Source organism: Neolamprologus multifasciatus, chromosome 6 (genome assembly GCF_963576455.1).
Source record: "Neolamprologus multifasciatus chromosome 6, fNeoMul1.2, whole genome shotgun sequence".
In the NCBI taxonomy this organism is placed as follows: domain Eukaryota; kingdom Metazoa; phylum Chordata; class Actinopteri; order Cichliformes; family Cichlidae; genus Neolamprologus; species Neolamprologus multifasciatus.
The window spans coordinates 5,297,373-5,314,501 of NC_140444.1; the positions used below are offsets into that span (position 1 = coordinate 5,297,373).

Below are 17,129 nucleotides of genomic sequence, written 5' to 3' on the forward strand. Positions count from 1 at the left end.
AATGGGTTTTATGAATCATAAATGCAAACTGAGAAGCTGTAAATATCCTAACATCGTTTCAATGTGTAAACTAATTAAAGTAAGCACGTGTTGTTAATGGAAGACATTTACAATTATGATAATGATAAGGAGTAGCAGCTGGAGAGAAGTAAAAGTTTAGGTTCCACCGAGATTTGAACTCGGATCGCTGGATTCAGAGTCCAGAGTGCTAACCATTACACCATGGAACCACCGTTGTGACACACCGAGAAGGTTTGATCCATATAGACAACATGATGGCATTTCGTTAAAGTCTATGACACTACTTTTTCTCACTGAGAGCGATACAGTTTTTCTGAAAAAGAAAATAAACATTTTCTTGCTTCGTCAAGCAAGTTAGCTGAAGTTAGTTAGCATATTTGTGATGAGATAGCCCCGATATGGACTAGCATGCGAACAAGACCTCGATAAAGGGAAGAAAACTGCCGGATGATCAGATGTTTGTATGAGCGAAAGAATGCTTGAAACAACATAAAATAAAACGAAGTTGGCCCGTACGGGGATCGAACCCGCGACCTTGGCGTTATTAGCACCACGCTCTAACCAACTGAGCTAACCGGCCACGTTGAACCTGCCTTTCAGTCATACTTAAATAGCTCACAGGTTTCATGACAAATGGCGGCTACATAGCACCAATTATATAACCTCTGTGGCGGATGTAAGAACACCATAAATCAGTTTTTAAATCACTTTTGGTCCTACACCCTGGTGTTCACACTTAAATGTAGGCTGCTGAGTACTGACTACAGATTTTTGGTTATGTGCTGAAAGCTTTAAACCATTTACAGTTTTTTCTGATGGCTTAAGCACATTTTTGTAACTATTGGCTATTTTTGCAAAACTCTACACACAAATAAGAAAACCCTTCACCAAATCAGCAAAACATTGTAGTTTTCTTGTAAAAGCTAATAAACCTTGCTTAACTCTCCAAACTTTTGTAAAAATGGTATTTTCGTATCAAACAATTAACACAAGCCATCACATTAATAACCACACAATGCACCAACTACACACTGATGGTATGAATAAAAAACACATCTGGCTTTTGCTTTCTCAGTATACAAGGTAGGCTATGTCAATTTGAAGTCATGCTTTTGTCATAGGTAAGTAAACATAGAGGGATCTGAACTTCATGTACTGGTGTTTATTCACACACATCAAAACAAACACAAGTGTTTATTTCCAAGTCAAAACAAAAATAGTAAGAGCAGGCGGCAGGCAGTGACCAGAGACTTCCAACACTGCTTCCCATATCCGGGTTTTGTCCTATTATCTGGTTGCTTCACAATCGGACTACCGAAGGCGCTTGTGCGCCCCCCAACTCAACATGTGGTGGAGGTGGAAGGAGGAGTAGTGATGGTAAATTTGATTCTTTTTACTGAATCGAGTTTTAATGAGTCACTCACCAAAGTGAATCGATTTTGAGTCATTTGATTCACTAACTCAGTTCACCAGAGAGTGCAAAAATGTACATTTTCACTCAAACTTAATTTGTTTCTCTTTTCATGTATAGCCTACTGCTAAGATGAGTGATTCTAAAAGAAAACAACTATTTTATAGAGCAAAAAAGAGCAAATTTTTTTTTTATTTTGTTTATTTTTTTTTATTAGTATTTTCCTTAAATGTGTCAAATATATAGTTTCTCATCTAAATGTCCACTGAGCTGTGAGCCAGGGGGCGGTAATGCACCTTAACATTGGTTGCCAACCAAGAAGAAGAAGAAGCTGTGAGACAGGAGGGAAGTAAGCAAAGCTGTTATTTTCAAATGAATACAGTCAACAGACAAAGGGCTACGCACATATTGATGTGGTTGTTCTTAATTCATTTTTTATTGCTCTCAGAAATACAGGCTCCAAGTCTCACCAGAAGGGGGCAGCAGCATCCAAGAAACAGCAGAGAAAATGAGGAACGACTGCAGTTGGAGATTTGATCCAAAACGTCAAAAGGTTTTATTATAAACACTGAGCTGGATTTAAATAAGACTGCAACTCATTAACAAAACATTAACATGCTGTTTCTAACTGTACTGAATACAGATTTTCGGTTATTTGCTTCATTAAAGATTATCAAACCTTTAAACCGTTTAAAGCGTCATATGCTCCTGTTCTTCTGCTTCCAGTTGCTCCCATTAGGGGTCACCACAGGTCATCTGCTCCCCATCTCACCTTGTCCTCCTCTGTCACACTAGCCCTCTACATCTCCTCTACTTGTCACTTCCTGGTCACTCCCAATGAAAAACTTAGCATCCTCACCTACACCTCAACTTCCTGTCTACTGTCAGTGCCATCGTCTCCAATCCATACATCATAGCAGGTCTCACTACCATCCTGCCAAACTTACCTTTTACTTTTCCATCCATCCATCTTCACTTCCTCTGCTCTTCTAATCCTCACTGCATAACCTCCTGCAAATCCTGCTCATGAAAACACTCATAAAACTGAATTCAATAGATATGAAACTGGTATAACACACTTGTTTGTGCAATGAAAAAAAGTAGACATGAACAGCAAACCTCAGATAATAAGCACAGACAACAATGGGACATACATAGGTTAAATCAGTAAGGAAATTGCACAGATCCTAGAAAAGGATAACCGGCGAGGTGTGAGGTTTAAATCTAAAATATGATTTTACTTACTTTTTTAAAGATGATGTAATAAATGTAAGAAATTTATGAAGCTTGCAGCTGACATCTGACAAAATGAAACATGGCAAGTCTACTTATTATGTAATTAGTGGGGTGGGATTCTTTTCTCTTTGAGTAACTGGTACATTGTGGGCCTAGGGCTTCTAATTGGGATAGATCACAGCCAACATTTAATACCTCAAACACAGATTCAGACTCACAAACATTTCAGAGAGGTAAGATTATGTAAGCGGCTTCGAACGACCTGGCATCAAATATCATCAATATAGCAAAACAGTTGCTCTCAGACCACAGAATATGGAGTTCAAAGGGCAACAATGCAGTAGCTATGTCCACCTTTTAAATACAGCCTACGCTTGTAACCTAAAAGATCCACAAAGGATCCGTTACAAACGTCAAAGCGGACACACCCAGAGGTCCGGTACCCAAGCTCTGGGAATCAGAGCAATTTTGGCTGTGCAGGGTCGCCTAATCAACATTAGGCAGGTAGTTTTAAGGTTACGTCTGATCAATTCAGCATGTGCATAGAAGATTATATAACGATGTATCTGTATGTATTTTTTATCTTAACAAAGTCACCAATCCTGTTTGCTTTCTGATGGAGTGATATGTAATCACTAGAAAAACAAAAAAAAGTCTTTTAAGCCCCTGTAAATCAGACGTGCTGTTCCTGGAAGCCTCTTGGCACCTGATGCAAATACCCACATGACTTAAATGTGCATGCTTTTACCGTTATCGGCTTGATCACCTGTGCAGCATCCTTTGTGTACTAGTTTATTTGATGAATCAGAGGTCAGGATTGTGAAGCAGCTCGGGACTTGTTCCCTAGTGCACCAGTACATAGTGATGAAGGATCTAAAACCCATCGCAGAGCCACACCTCTGCTTTCACTTCAGATGTCTGTGTTTCCAAAGTTATTTCCTCAAAACAGAAACACATGATTAACTGCTATGTAACTCTGTCAGATTTGCTCTGGTAAAGTCCTGTATGACTGTGTAATCCTCTAATTACATTCTTCCTCAATTCTTCATTAAAGCCTACTCAGTTTTTCATGTCTTTTTTCTTCTGGTTGGCTGATAAGATGCAGCAACGGTTCCTGTCTTTTTCCCCCCGGGCAGACACACAAGGCTTGCACACAAATACACGTGCACGGCCTGGTGTCTCAGCCAGTGGAAAAGTACTGAACAAAGCAGCGACTGTGAATGCTCACCACCCCTCATCGCTGCCATCAGTGGTTTGACACACAAGCCAAGGTGGCCTAGTGGGTTTATTCAGTGACACACAGGGATACTGTTAAATCAAACTCGTAATGTGACCACTCAGTGCACAAGCAGGGTCTATATTACTCCAATAGCAGACACTCCAGCAGATTATTTAATAGCCAATATTGTGTTACAGTGCTGGAACAGGTTAAGTCTCTTAACTTGGCTAGATTTATCACAGGGTTAAGTGTACCTGAGCTCACTCTCTTTGCAGCTTTTTAAATATACATAAAAAAGATGCTCTTCTGCTATTGGCTCTGTATGATGTCAGTGAGAGCAGAGATAAGTATGGCCATCGCAGGCACACAGTTCTGGCCGTGAGCGCAGAAGCCCCACCTACCTGCTGTTTGGTCATTCTGTTTACGAGGGACAGCCAATAGGAAGAAAGTCGTTTAAAAGTAGAGGCGCTACGAGGAGCTGCATCAAGACCCAGTGTAGGGTAAATAAGGATTATTTTGGACTGTGAATAATGCAAAGCTATTCTAAGCATAAAGATATGGAGTAAAAAGCTACTATTTTAAGTTGTTAGCTTGGGCAATACTGCAACGCTTCCACTGAAGCTTCCATTTCTGGATCTGTGGAAGTCCTGTTGTGATAACTTTCATTACATTAAAGATCTTTTCCAGAATTTTGAAATTTTTGAACTTAATTTCATGTTGGGGAACAAAACAAAGTTACAGGTGGGACAAATATGGCAGGTAGGGATGGTGGTAACCAATGCTCCCTCTAATTTTTCATGTGTCTGAGCGAACACACAAACTCCCTGAGCGGACACTTGGACCACTGTGAGCAACATTAGGCGTGTGCACTGTGGTCACGCCAGCATCGAATCCATCCAAGTTCCATGGTTTATTAAAATAATCAAATTACAGCCTTTACATTTATGTTAGACTACTTTTAATTAACTGCTTTAGCCCACTTACAATTAAAATTAAAAAAAAAAATCTTGTTCATGACCTGTGTAGTATGTTAACACTATTGGAAGTAAAAAATAACTTGAACTCCAATTTTGAAAACACAACTTTCTTTTTTTTTTATTTTAATTTTTTGCTCTGACTTGTATTATGAGTCTGTAGTCTGGGAGAGAGTCCTGTAACTCTCTGTCTGCAAAATACAGTATATAATGACCAATGTTGGGCAATTAATTATATAGTTACTTCTTCAAAAAAGTAACTGAGTTATGCAAACAAAGTTTTTTGCAGCTGTTTACCTAAAAATGCAGCCAAGGCGTTTTTTTAAAGAAACATTTCAAACTATTTACAGAACAATCAGCTGTTCTGCATCAAATCTGATGCCACACAAATTATTTGTGCCACTCCAAAAAATAATTTCTGTCCACTATGAGAAAAAAGGAGAACAACAGCCTGATACCTGCAGGCCTGACAACAGCAGACGTATCACTCCTGTAACACCTGTAACATTCAGCAGTTGCCTCATTGTTCTGACACACACAACACAACTATTGACTACACTACACACTAACTACACAAGATTTGCGCTGAACGTCGCAAATCTCGCACATCTCAAAACACCACCGTCACTCCTAAAACTTCCCCCTTTCCTAAACAATAAATGCCATGTTGCCGTATAATTTTTTGATTGGTCCACATAGTACATTTTTCCACCAATAGGAAAGGCTGGGGGGTTTGGCGTTGTCTTTGCTCACAGCGCTTTCGAGCGTTTTCCTTATAAAACGCAGTTTTTACCGTTTCTTCTCGCAGTAAATATAAACAACGATAGTATTCAGGAAAAAAACAAACATTGCATTTTTTTTTTTATCATAACTCTGGTTTTAAGTGACCTATCAACACAATTTAAAAACTGGTATAAATTCCACACTTTTTCCATCAATTGTTCCGTCTGTCCTGCTCACATCTCCAATGGTTGTACACGTTGTCATTAACGTGGCTTCACTCCACATCAGCCACGGCGCTTTGCTAGCTAAAACACCGGTGTCGGCACATAAGGACGCTGTCTTAGCCTGTCAACGACGTTGATTAGCTGCGTATATACAAATGTGAATCGCATTATTGGCTGGACTGTGGGATAAGGTGGCATCGTTCTAATCCCATACGGGAGCAGCCACTTACTAACACTGCAAAACAAAATTGTTAACGTATTTACTTTAATTTCAATTCAAGTTAGATTTGTTAGATTTTCTGTGCGCAGAGACCGTGCCAGCAGTGCGCAATTGCGCAGCTTAGAGGGAACATTGGTGGTTACCAATGATTGTGTGCACTTGGAGTACAGGCACCACCACCTTCACATATGCTTCAGATGTGTTTTTGTAGAGTAGTGCCTTTAAATGACTTCATGCAGGGTAAACTGAGACATACCATATTTAATGAACCCACTTTGAAGATTTTTCAGAAAATTTGGTCTTTTTCATCTTTTTTGTGGAGAAGGATTCATACAGTATGATGAGGAGCCCAAACACATCTCAAAGCTTCCCAAGAAGACCAGAGAGGACCAAGAATGGCCAACTGTCATTTACTTTCTGTCACAGCCACATAACAAATCCATTTATGGGGGCACTTGAAGACTGGTTTAGCCAAACATTCCCGGCATCACAAGTAGCTCTTGGGAAGTTCGTGCTGGGTTATCAGGTTTTGCATAACATTTGTTGAGTGCTGCTGCCTTGAAAACAAAAGCTGGGGAAACCAAATTTGCATATATTCACCATCACTGCACCTTTTACTCTTAGTTGATATTAACATTTCTGATGGGAAATGCTGTACTGACTTTAAAACAAATGCAAATTAGAAGCACCTCTTTGCAAGTTTGCAAACGAGTCTCTGCTTACACGCCAGTGTGTTTGCATGGTAAAAAAAAAGTCATATCTAAAAATTTCTATTAAAACTTGTTGATATAAACTCCCAGTGAGTCATTTTAACACATTCAAAGAAAAATGTTGTTTAGAGCTGGAGTTTCTTTTTTCCACAGATGATCATCACGGATCAGACTTAACCAGTTTGAGAGGAATGAAGCACAAACTCCACATGCAGTGAAGTGCTCCAGTTTATTGACATGAAGCAAGTGTTTAGTCACCTTCTTATCAAAGAGGCCATGCTCTTATATATATGTCCGTGTGGACGAGTTATAAAAAATTCACACTACTCTGAGTTGTTATGAAGGGAAAAACTATCCATCGAGGCTAAAACATTGTTTTTTGTTGGAGCTGTTGCAAGAAGGATTTTCTCCCCAACATGAAGATGGCATCAGTGTGTTTCTCTGTTATCTGTGAAGACGTTTTCACACTGGCTTCAGGAGCTGAGTGCCAGTTCTTGCATGGCTGCAGTGGGAGATTTTTCAGACCCACTGTTGAAGACTAGAACTTTTCTCTGAAGTAATGAAATTTGGATAAAAGCAGAAACCAGTTAACACAGAAAAGCTACTTGACACTGACTAACTACTACTAACTACACGAAGTGGCCTTTTGGCAGGCTGTGACACTAAAGCAGAATAAATAACTTTCATTAGATCTTGTAGTGCTAGGTCGTACTTTAGTAGGTCTAATTTTTATGATGTTTCATGTTCAATCTTTCATGTCCCTAGAAGGAAGATAATTTTTTCCATGAAAAAATTGTCTGCAATGATTCCCCAGCTAGCAGGAAAACAGCTATTATTAACATCTACAGCATCCTCTGCTCTGAAACCGGAGCTCCTTTGTCCTAATTAGAGGAGTGTGTTGATTGCATCCACCTGTTATAGAGAGTGACACTGAACCAAGACCTCAGCTGAACCTGAAGCTTATTTCTGTGCAAAGAGGATTTTGCTATAAAGCACAACTTTCACGTCTTAGTAATCCATTTTGATGTTTATATGGACTAAATGTAATGCAACCCACGTATTCTTATGGGCACTCCCTCTTTAGTGATTTGTTTTAACCCCATCTTGCCCCATCTTTGGTAGATATATATGTGAATGTATATGGTTGATTGTTTTGTATTTTTTTAGACTATTCCAAAAAATGTGTCTGTCAAACTATCAAAGTTGTGCTGTTGGAAACTTTCACTCACTTTACTTCTCCGTGCATGAACGTTGTGCCAGAAGCTTCCACTCTGTTAAACAACAATATCATGGTGCAGAATTTGCCTGCAGTGTCCGTCAGTCACTGCTGATTTCTTTGTATAGCCCCATCCCATAATGCTTCCAGCAATTTCGTGGTGTCATTCTGCTGCCAGGCTTTTGGCAAGGGCACTCATCTTCATTTGTTTTTGGTTCAAATGAATGGAACTGGGTTTAGATTGGGCACAGCCACTGCATGAGACTTGACGCTCGGCCTATCAAAGAGCTCCCTTCAACTTTCCAGTCCTTAGCGATGAAGGCGATGCGTGTGGGAGTCACTCATCATAGCTGGTGGTGTTGCTGCAAGCTCAAATGGCGTTTGAGTGGCAAACTGTTGGAGCAGAAGCGATGAAATGAAACTTGGTCACATGAGAGGGTTTGCACTTCTGCAGTCTGTATTAATAGTTCTGTTTGGGGTGCTGGTGGCCACTAGTCAAAGTGCAGGACTTTGTGTCAGGGAAGTTACAACATAGACAGTTTTCTAGCAGTGCAAACGTGATGGGTCTTGTTCAAAATGATCAGGATCTTTCTGTGTGTTTACATATATACAGCTGTTTATTTTAAATATAGCCTGAATTTACTGGATTTGATAGAAATCCCCAAACTACCACTTGAACTGTTGAATGGATCCATTTTTGGATATCAAAGGGACGTTTAACCAGCCATAGCTATGCAGAAAACTCTCACATGTGGGGTCTAGGGGAATTTAATGCTGGCATGGGGAGACAGAATATGGGCTCGAATTAATCTATAAGAGTAGCTGTGTGTATGACTGAGGCATACTTCCATGTAACAAGCAGTCTGCTCCAGTAGATTTACATGGCTCTTGGGTTAAAGCCCTAAAAGTACCAGTTTCACTGAACCATAATTGGTTCTTGAAACAATAGCTCTGACCATGTTTCCAGCTAATTCACCATTCAATCTTATAACAACAAGTCAAACAGACACTTTCAGGCAGTTGGTGGAAGTGTGACGTGTAAAGCTTATGAGGCTTCAGTCCTTTAAGACCTTTACTGTTCTTCCCTTAAGGCATCCGGTTTGACTTTTACCAAACAAAAGGTAAAATAAACTGAAATTTATTTATTTAACAGAAGTATTCACACAACTAGAAATGAGCAAATATTCCTCTGACACTGACACTAAAGAGAATTTTTCTAAACAACACACAGAAAGTCATTCAGTAAAAACGACTCTCTGTATTTAAAACCTCAACGTTAGGATTTGGCCATGGCTGTATGTTTTCAGAGCCAAACATAACCATATTTGCACGAGAGGCTGGAGTATTATATTAGCAGGTAACAAGCTAGCTTGGTTAGTAAGCTGCATTCATAAACTGAACATATGCAAAGCAGACGTGCAGATCTGATAATTGGTGCTAATAAGATCAAGGTTCACTCAGCAAAAATTAAATACAGAAGCTGCTTCTCACATAATTGCATCAAAAAAGCCCAAAAAGCCCAGACATGACCGAGAGGCTCAGTTCAGGGATTTGAACTAGCAGACGTGAAGCCTCCCAGATGTCAATCAGCTGCAGCTACCTGTCAGTCAGTCACACCTGTAACTCCTTTTCAGGAAGTGTCATACATGTGCATGTCTTCGTGAGTGCATGCACATACAAGTTGCACTTGTCTGTGCAGCGCCCAGCGCCACATCCACTCAAGATGTGTCAGTTTCACATGTTCTTATCCATAGTGGTTAATGTTCACACAAAACTGAAGCGTACCAATACACTTGGACACACACTTATTTTTCAGTATGCATGCGTTAATAATGCCACAAATTTTGAAAAACAAATCAGTGGCATTGGTACTTTGTACAACACTGATGTTTCACTTGAGCACTAACAAAAAATAGTTCAGCAAAACTGTACTGTTCCATTTTTTGTAAGAAAAAATAGTTTCAGTTTATCATGATTCAGATTCAGATGTCTAACCAAAACATGATCGGTAAAGATTACAACTTTCACCAGAGTGGCACGCTTATCTACTCACTGACAGCTCCTTGTGCTTGTACCAGAGCTCTGATCACGAGGATGTTTCAGTTTCAGAATCATTACAAGCAGTAAACATGCTGCTTATGAACTGGCAACTATTCAAAAATGTATTTAACCTTTACCTCAAAGATTAATGTTGCTAAAACTATTCAAAAAGAAAGAATATTGTACATACATGTGTAATTTCGGCATGTTGTACTAGAGGGCAGGGAGTATGTACCTGTTCAGCTTATTCTTAAAACCTCACAGGAATATTATAATTAGGCGACCACTAAAATTCAGATTTAAACAGAGGTTGAATTTAAACGTATAAATCGTAATATAATCAGTCAAGAAGTGAGAAAGTATTGAATCAGTTTGCCTTGCTTTTGCAAGGTCTGCCTACTATTCACCTACTGCCTACTGGTGGTGGCCAGAAGGGCCGATGGCGCGATATGGCAGCCTCGCTTCTGTCAGTCTGTCCCAGGGCAGCTGTGGCTACAACTGTAGCTGCCTCCACCAGTGTGTGTGAATGGGTGGATGACTGGGTATGTAAAGTGCTTTGGGGTCCCTAGAGGGGACTAGTAAAAGCGCTATACAAATACAGGCCATTTACCATTTATTACTTGAAGTTGGTTAATATGTTATAATATGACCTCGTTTCATGGGCCTTGTCATCAGACCTTTAAAAAATTGTTCCTTTTCATCTTTTTTGGGTAAAAAAGTACCTGTGCTTTTCATGCTTTAAGACAAGACCTGACCCCAGAGGCTTACCAATAATCATCCCACAGATGTAATATTATCTACAGCTACTCTTAGTTTCATTGATGTTAAGTTAGACTCTTTTTCTCCAATTGATCTTTCTGAGTTAACTTCAATAATTACTTCCTCCAAACCATCAACGTGTCTTTTAGACCCCATTCCTACAAAACTGCTCAAAGAAGTCCTGCCATTGATTAATTCTTCGATCTTATATATGATCAACCTATCTCTAATTATCGGCTATGTACCACAGGCCTTCAAGGTGGCTGCAGTTAAACCTTTACTCAAAAAGCCATCTCTAGACCCAGCAGTCTTAGCTAATTATAGGCCAATCTCCAACCTTCCTTTCATATCAAAAATCCTTGAAAGAGTAGTTGTCAAACAGCTAACAGATCATCTGCAGAGGAATGGTTTATTTGAAGAGTTTCAGTCAGGTTTCAGAGCTCATCACAGCACAGAAACAGCTTTAGTGAAGGTTACAAATGATCTTCTTATGGCCTCTGACAGTGGACTCATCTCTGTGCTTGTCCTTCTTGACCTTAGTGCAGCATTCGATACTGTTGACCATAATATCCTATTAGAGCGATTAGAACATGCTGTAGGTATTACAGGTATTGCACTGCAGTGGTTTGTATCATATCTATCTAATAGACTCCAATTTGTGCATGTAAATGGAGAGTCCTCTTCACACACTGAGGTTAATTATGGAGTTCCACAGGGTTCAGTGCTAGGACCAATTCTGTTTACATTATACATGCTTCCCCTAGGCAGCATCATTAGAAGACATAGCATACATTTTCACTGCTATGCAGATGACACCCAGCTCTATCTGTCCATGAAGCCAGATAACACACACCAATTGGTTAAACTGCAGGAATGTCTTAAAGACATAAAGACTTGGATGGCCACTAACTTTCTTCTTAACTCAGATAAAACTGAGGTCATTGTACTCGGCCCTGAAAAGCTTAGAAATATGGTATCTAACCAGATTCTTACTCTGGATGGCATTACCTTGGCCTCCAGTAACACTGTGAGGAACCTTGGAGTCCTTTTTGACCAGGATATGTCCTTCAACGCACATATTAAACAAATATGTAAGACTGCGTTCTTCCATTTGCGCAAGATCTCTAAAATTAGAAATATCCTGTCTCAGAGTGATGCTGAAAAACTAGTTCATGCATTTCTTACTTCCAGGCTGGACTACTGCAATTCATTATTATCAGGATGTCCAAAAAACTCACTGAAAAGCCTTCAGTTAAACGAAAATGCTGCAGCAAGAGTACTGACAGGGACTAGAAAGAGAGAGCATATTTCTCCTGTTTTGGCTTCCCTTCATTGGCTTCCTGTTAAATCCAGAATTGAATTCAAAATCCTGCTCCTCACATACAAGGTCTTAAATAATCAGGCCCCATCTTATCTTAATGACCTTGTAGTACCATATCACCCTATTAGAGCACTTCGCTCCCGCTCTGCAGGCCTACTTGTTGTTCCTAGAGTATTTAAAAGTAGAATGGGAGGGAGAGCCTTCAGTTTTCAGGCCCCTCTTCTGTGGAACCAGCTTCCAGTTTGGATTCGGGAGACAGACACTATCTCTACTTTTAAGATTAGGCTTAAAACTTTCCTTTTTGCTAAAGCATATAGTTAGGGCTGGACCAGGTGACCCTGAATCCTCCCTTAGTTATGCTGCAATAGATGTAGGCTGCCGGGGGATTCCCATGATGCATTGAGTTTTTCCTTTCCAGTCACCTTTCTCACTCACTATGTGTTAACAGACCTCTCTGTATTGAATCGTATCTGTTATTAATCTCTGTCTCTCTTCCACAGCATGTCTTTTATCCTGTCTTCCTTCTCTCACCCCAACCGGTCGCAGCAGATGGCCGCCCCTCCCTGAGCCTGGTTCTGCCGGAGGTTTCTTCCTGTTAAAAGGGAGTTTTTCCTTCCCACTGTCGCCAAAGTGCTTGCTCATAGGGGGTCATATGATTGTTGGGCTTTTCTCTGTATCTATGAAGCGCCTTGAGGCGACATTTGTTGTGATTTGGCGCTATATAAATAAAATTGAATTGAATTGAATTGTAGGGCTTAGCGCCTGATCCTGCTGATACACTGTTTGTGTATAAGAGGAATGCACAAACTGTTTGTGTGTTTCAACTTTCTTTCCCTTTTCTGTTACTATTTTATCTTTTGCAAAGCTATTCACTCAGTGTTGTCAAATGACTGTTTAATGCTAACCACTGAGCTAACAATAATCACAGCTCTCTGTGCCGAGGCCTTAACGAAATTATTATTTTACATTCATGTCATAACGTCTTCTTTCAAATTGCTCCTCTTGGGTGGTTTTCATCTCCTTCTATCTTTTTCATCTTCATCTTCCTCTGTCATGCTAGCCTCCTGTACATCCTCTCTTACCTCATCTTTAAACCACTTTTTCTGTCCTCTTCCCCCTCTGCTGGCAGTTTCACCATCAACACCATTTTCCTGGTGTACCCAGCATCTCATAACTAAACATTTTCAAACCATCATCTATATTCAAATCTTATCTTTTTGATCCTCCTTACTTCAAACACAGGTACGAATAACAAAACCCAAACGAAAGTATAAGTGGGCAAGACACTGAGCCCTGAGTTGCCCCTGGTGCATCGATGGACGTGTGAGGGTGTGTGTGAAGGTATAAACATTTGACTGCATGGTGAGCTTGTACAAAAAATCCCTCTGAGTGCTCAAAAGTATGTAGAAAAGGACTTTATAAGTACCAGTAAATTTACCAACATAAGTAGATGTAAACGTATGTGTGGTCTGAGAAGCACAGATGATTCAGAGGATGATTTTGGAAACTTAAATAAACTCCTCTGCTGAAGCAATTTATTTTTCCTACATCAAAACACTGAAACAAACTTTCTGGGCAGACTTTTGCATCTTAAACAATGATGCTATTCTTTTCTTAGATGTGCTTTACCACTTTGATTTGATTTGATCCCAATAACTGGCAACAACGAGGATGAATGACCTTTTTTGTGGCGTTTGCACATTTTTGTGCAGAGATTCTCTGAGAGTCCTGCGTTTTCCTTCTATCAAAACATACACCAGGGTGTTGCTGGATATCGTGGTCCAGGACTCCACCACAAAATTAGTTTTATTACCAGGAAGCAGAGCACAACTAAAGGTATCAAAAGCCTTAAGATGACAAATCCTGCCACAGACAGAGAGGATTTACTTCAAAATCTTATCGGCAATTTTTTTTCCCTCTGGCCTGCGGTGCTATTTATACATCTAGATTATTTGTTGTAAGTTGCCCAGTAATGGAAATATCAGCTGTAGAACATTTGGCCTCTCTTCAGTCAGTGTCACTGTTGCTGCGTAACTTCCGCGATAAACGAGGGACCACTGTATAGCGTGAAATCACAACAACAGCTGCCTCGGGATGCTTTATGTTGTAAGGTAAAGATCCTACAATAACACAAAGAAAAATACAGTCTTTGCTGTGATTTCTTCTTCACTGATGCATATAGAAGCTGCGGGGTGTTGATTCTTTCTTGGATTATAATCATCTCTTGGTCTTATCTACATTTATGAAAAGATTATTTTTATGACACCAGGCCACAGTCCTGCCAGTTCTCTTCTGTGTGCCATCTGTTTGTCAGTGATCAGCCCAATCTCTGTAGTGTCCTCTGCAAACTTTATAATGCTGGTGTTGGTCTGGGAGGCCAGACAGTCAGAAGAGGCCAGACAGTTCTGGTTCCTGATGTCTGGTTTCTAACTCTGGCTGACTGCAGTCTGTCTGACAGGAAGTTCAGCATCCAGTAAAAATGCATGAGTGGATAAAAGAGTGCATGAATGAAGAATGAGGAAAATAAATAACTGTCTGGGAAATAAGCGAAAGGATAGAAGACACCATTGACTTAAACTGCAACACAAATAGAACAGATGGAAGATGGAGCAGATGTCATTTAGTATACACTCACCAGCCACTGTATTAAGTACACGTTGCTAATGGGTTGGATCCCTTTTCACCTTCAGAACTGCTTTAAATCTTCATGGCACAGATTCAGCAAGTTGCTGGTTTTGGTCCATATTTACACGATAGCATCACACATGGCATGTTAGACACTGCTGCTGAAACAAGGCTGCTTTGATCACCACAAGGCACAGTTTCAGCCACATTATTATGTTCATAAAACAATTATGAAATAAAGCATAAGAAAAGTGAAATTTAAATCCATTATATTAAAAAAAGCAACTGAAATCTACAAAACTGAGCCCCCCATTCCAAACAATCCAGATGAATAAAAAGCATTAAAGGCAAGAAGAAAATATGTACATTAGATGCTTGGTTGAAGTGTCCCTTTAAGATTTTGCCAGCAGTCTTAAAAGCGTCTTTGAGCAGTCTAACATACATGAATCATTTTGTTTTGATTAGACTGTTCTGTTTCTGTTCTACATAAGTGAATGTGCTGTCACACAAACTGTAAAATTATATTGTCAAGTATGAAAAGAGGACTGGAGTCAAATTCAATCTAAAGCTCAGAGACAGAAATTCTTTGACAAAACAACTGAAAAAAAATAAGAGCTGTTCATTTTCTAATATTGAGGCATAACTTCTGAAATTGTGAGATAACATTGCATGTTTGGGTTGTAACTGTGCGAGCAGTTCAGGGAAGACATTCAGTGTAATGGCTCTGAATGGTTGGACAGAATTCATGGTATACAAACTCTTATTAAAGGTCACAGTGAACATCTACACACATGCACTCATGTTTTTTTTTAAACTGTGGACCTGTTGTATTGTGATTGTACCGCCTGTGTGCTTTCACATCATTAAACAGTGCAGTTGTCTAAATGTTTTGATTGATTGATTGATTGATTGGTAATTTATTTCAACATGTGAACAATATACAAGTACATTTAGAAAAGAAAATAAGAAAAAAAAATACTATACAAATTACATACAACAAAAAAAACGTTCTGATTAATTTACATGTTGAAAGGGAGTGGGAAGAAGTAAACACTTATTTAATCCCACCCCTTTGCCATAAATTATCAGTTTATATTTAGTCAGCTTCCTTACTGATATAATTTGTAATAAAAATAGTGAACAGATTTCTGATATACTATATACTATAATATCACATCATGAGTTTTTTTTTGTTTATTTGTTTTTTAAATAGAGACATTCACTTAATTTAAATATTTTCCTTTTCTTTATAGTTCGAGAAGATCATATTTTTATAACTCTTTTTGAACAGTGTTATGTTTGGACATTGCTTTAATTCCATATTCAGACTGTTCCATAGTTTCACTCCATGAACAGAAACACAAAAGCCTTTTCTTGTCATACGTACCTTCATTGTTTTGAAGTTACAAAAACCCCTTAAATTATAACTTCCTTCTTTCAAAAAAAGCATACTCTGAATACAGTGTTGGGAAGGTTACTTTTAAAATGTATTCCATTACAGAATACAGAATACATGCCCCAAAATGTATTCTGTAACGTATTCCGTTACGTTACTCAATGAGAGTAACGTATTCTGAATACTTTGGATTACTTAATATATTATCATGCTGTTTATGTTGTGCCCTTAAACAGGGGAAATAGTGAGGAGAGGTGAAAGAACGGCACAGACACGCAGCTCTCACTCTCACTCGTCTGTATTGAGTTTCAGAAGCTAAACAGATAGTAACAGAAAACTCTTCACACAATATGGCGGAGTAATAGCGAAAACTAGCATACACAGTAACAGAGATTAACTGAAACTTCTCAGCCAAAAACAGTCCGCAATTCACATCTTTCGCTACAATGAACAATGATAACAACGTAATAATCAACAGTAACACACATTTATACAGATTTGTCCATGACAGTTACCTTAAACAGGGGAAATAGTGAGGAGAGGTGAAAGAACGGCACAGACACGCAGCTCTCACTCTCTAGTGATGGGTCGTTCGCGAACGAAATGGCTCTTAGAGCCGACTCTTTGAAGTGAACGACGGGAGCCGGCTCCTTATCGCGAGCCGTCACCTGGGTTTTTTCTCTCTCTCTCTCTCGCACTTTTTTTCGCTTCACTCCGCACGCGAGCCTTGTGCTTTACGCTGGGCAGAGGGGGGAGGAGCGGTAGTTACTCAGTAGCACAGGAACAGAGCGGGAGGGAGAGAGAGAGAAAGAGAGCCAGGGACAACAACGTCACATTAGAAAGGTAAAGTAATCATCCACAACTATTTTCGGTTGCAGATGATAAAGGATGTAGAAAGTTTATTCATGCAGGCCCATATGACAGAGAATATGCATCTTCTTTTTGTTTTCATATTTTAATTTATATTTAATTGTGTTGTGGTTTGCTGTGTTTTGTGTTGTTTCATTTTAAATTTGTTTAAAAGGAAAAAGCTG

At 39.4% G+C, this 17,129-nt stretch overlaps 2 non-coding genes across 2 annotated transcripts; both read right to left on the reverse strand.

Moving 5' to 3' along the window:
* Positions 1 to 158: 158 nt before the first annotated feature.
* Positions 159 to 230, reverse strand: trnaq-cug (transfer RNA glutamine (anticodon CUG)). Its single transcript has one exon. It is a non-coding gene; the product is annotated as a tRNA-Gln (tRNA).
* A 297-nt stretch (positions 231 to 527) lies between these two features.
* On the reverse strand, positions 528 to 601 carry trnai-aau (transfer RNA isoleucine (anticodon AAU)). Its single transcript has one exon. It is a non-coding gene; the product is annotated as a tRNA-Ile (tRNA).
* Positions 602 to 17,129: the final 16,528 nt, after the last annotated feature.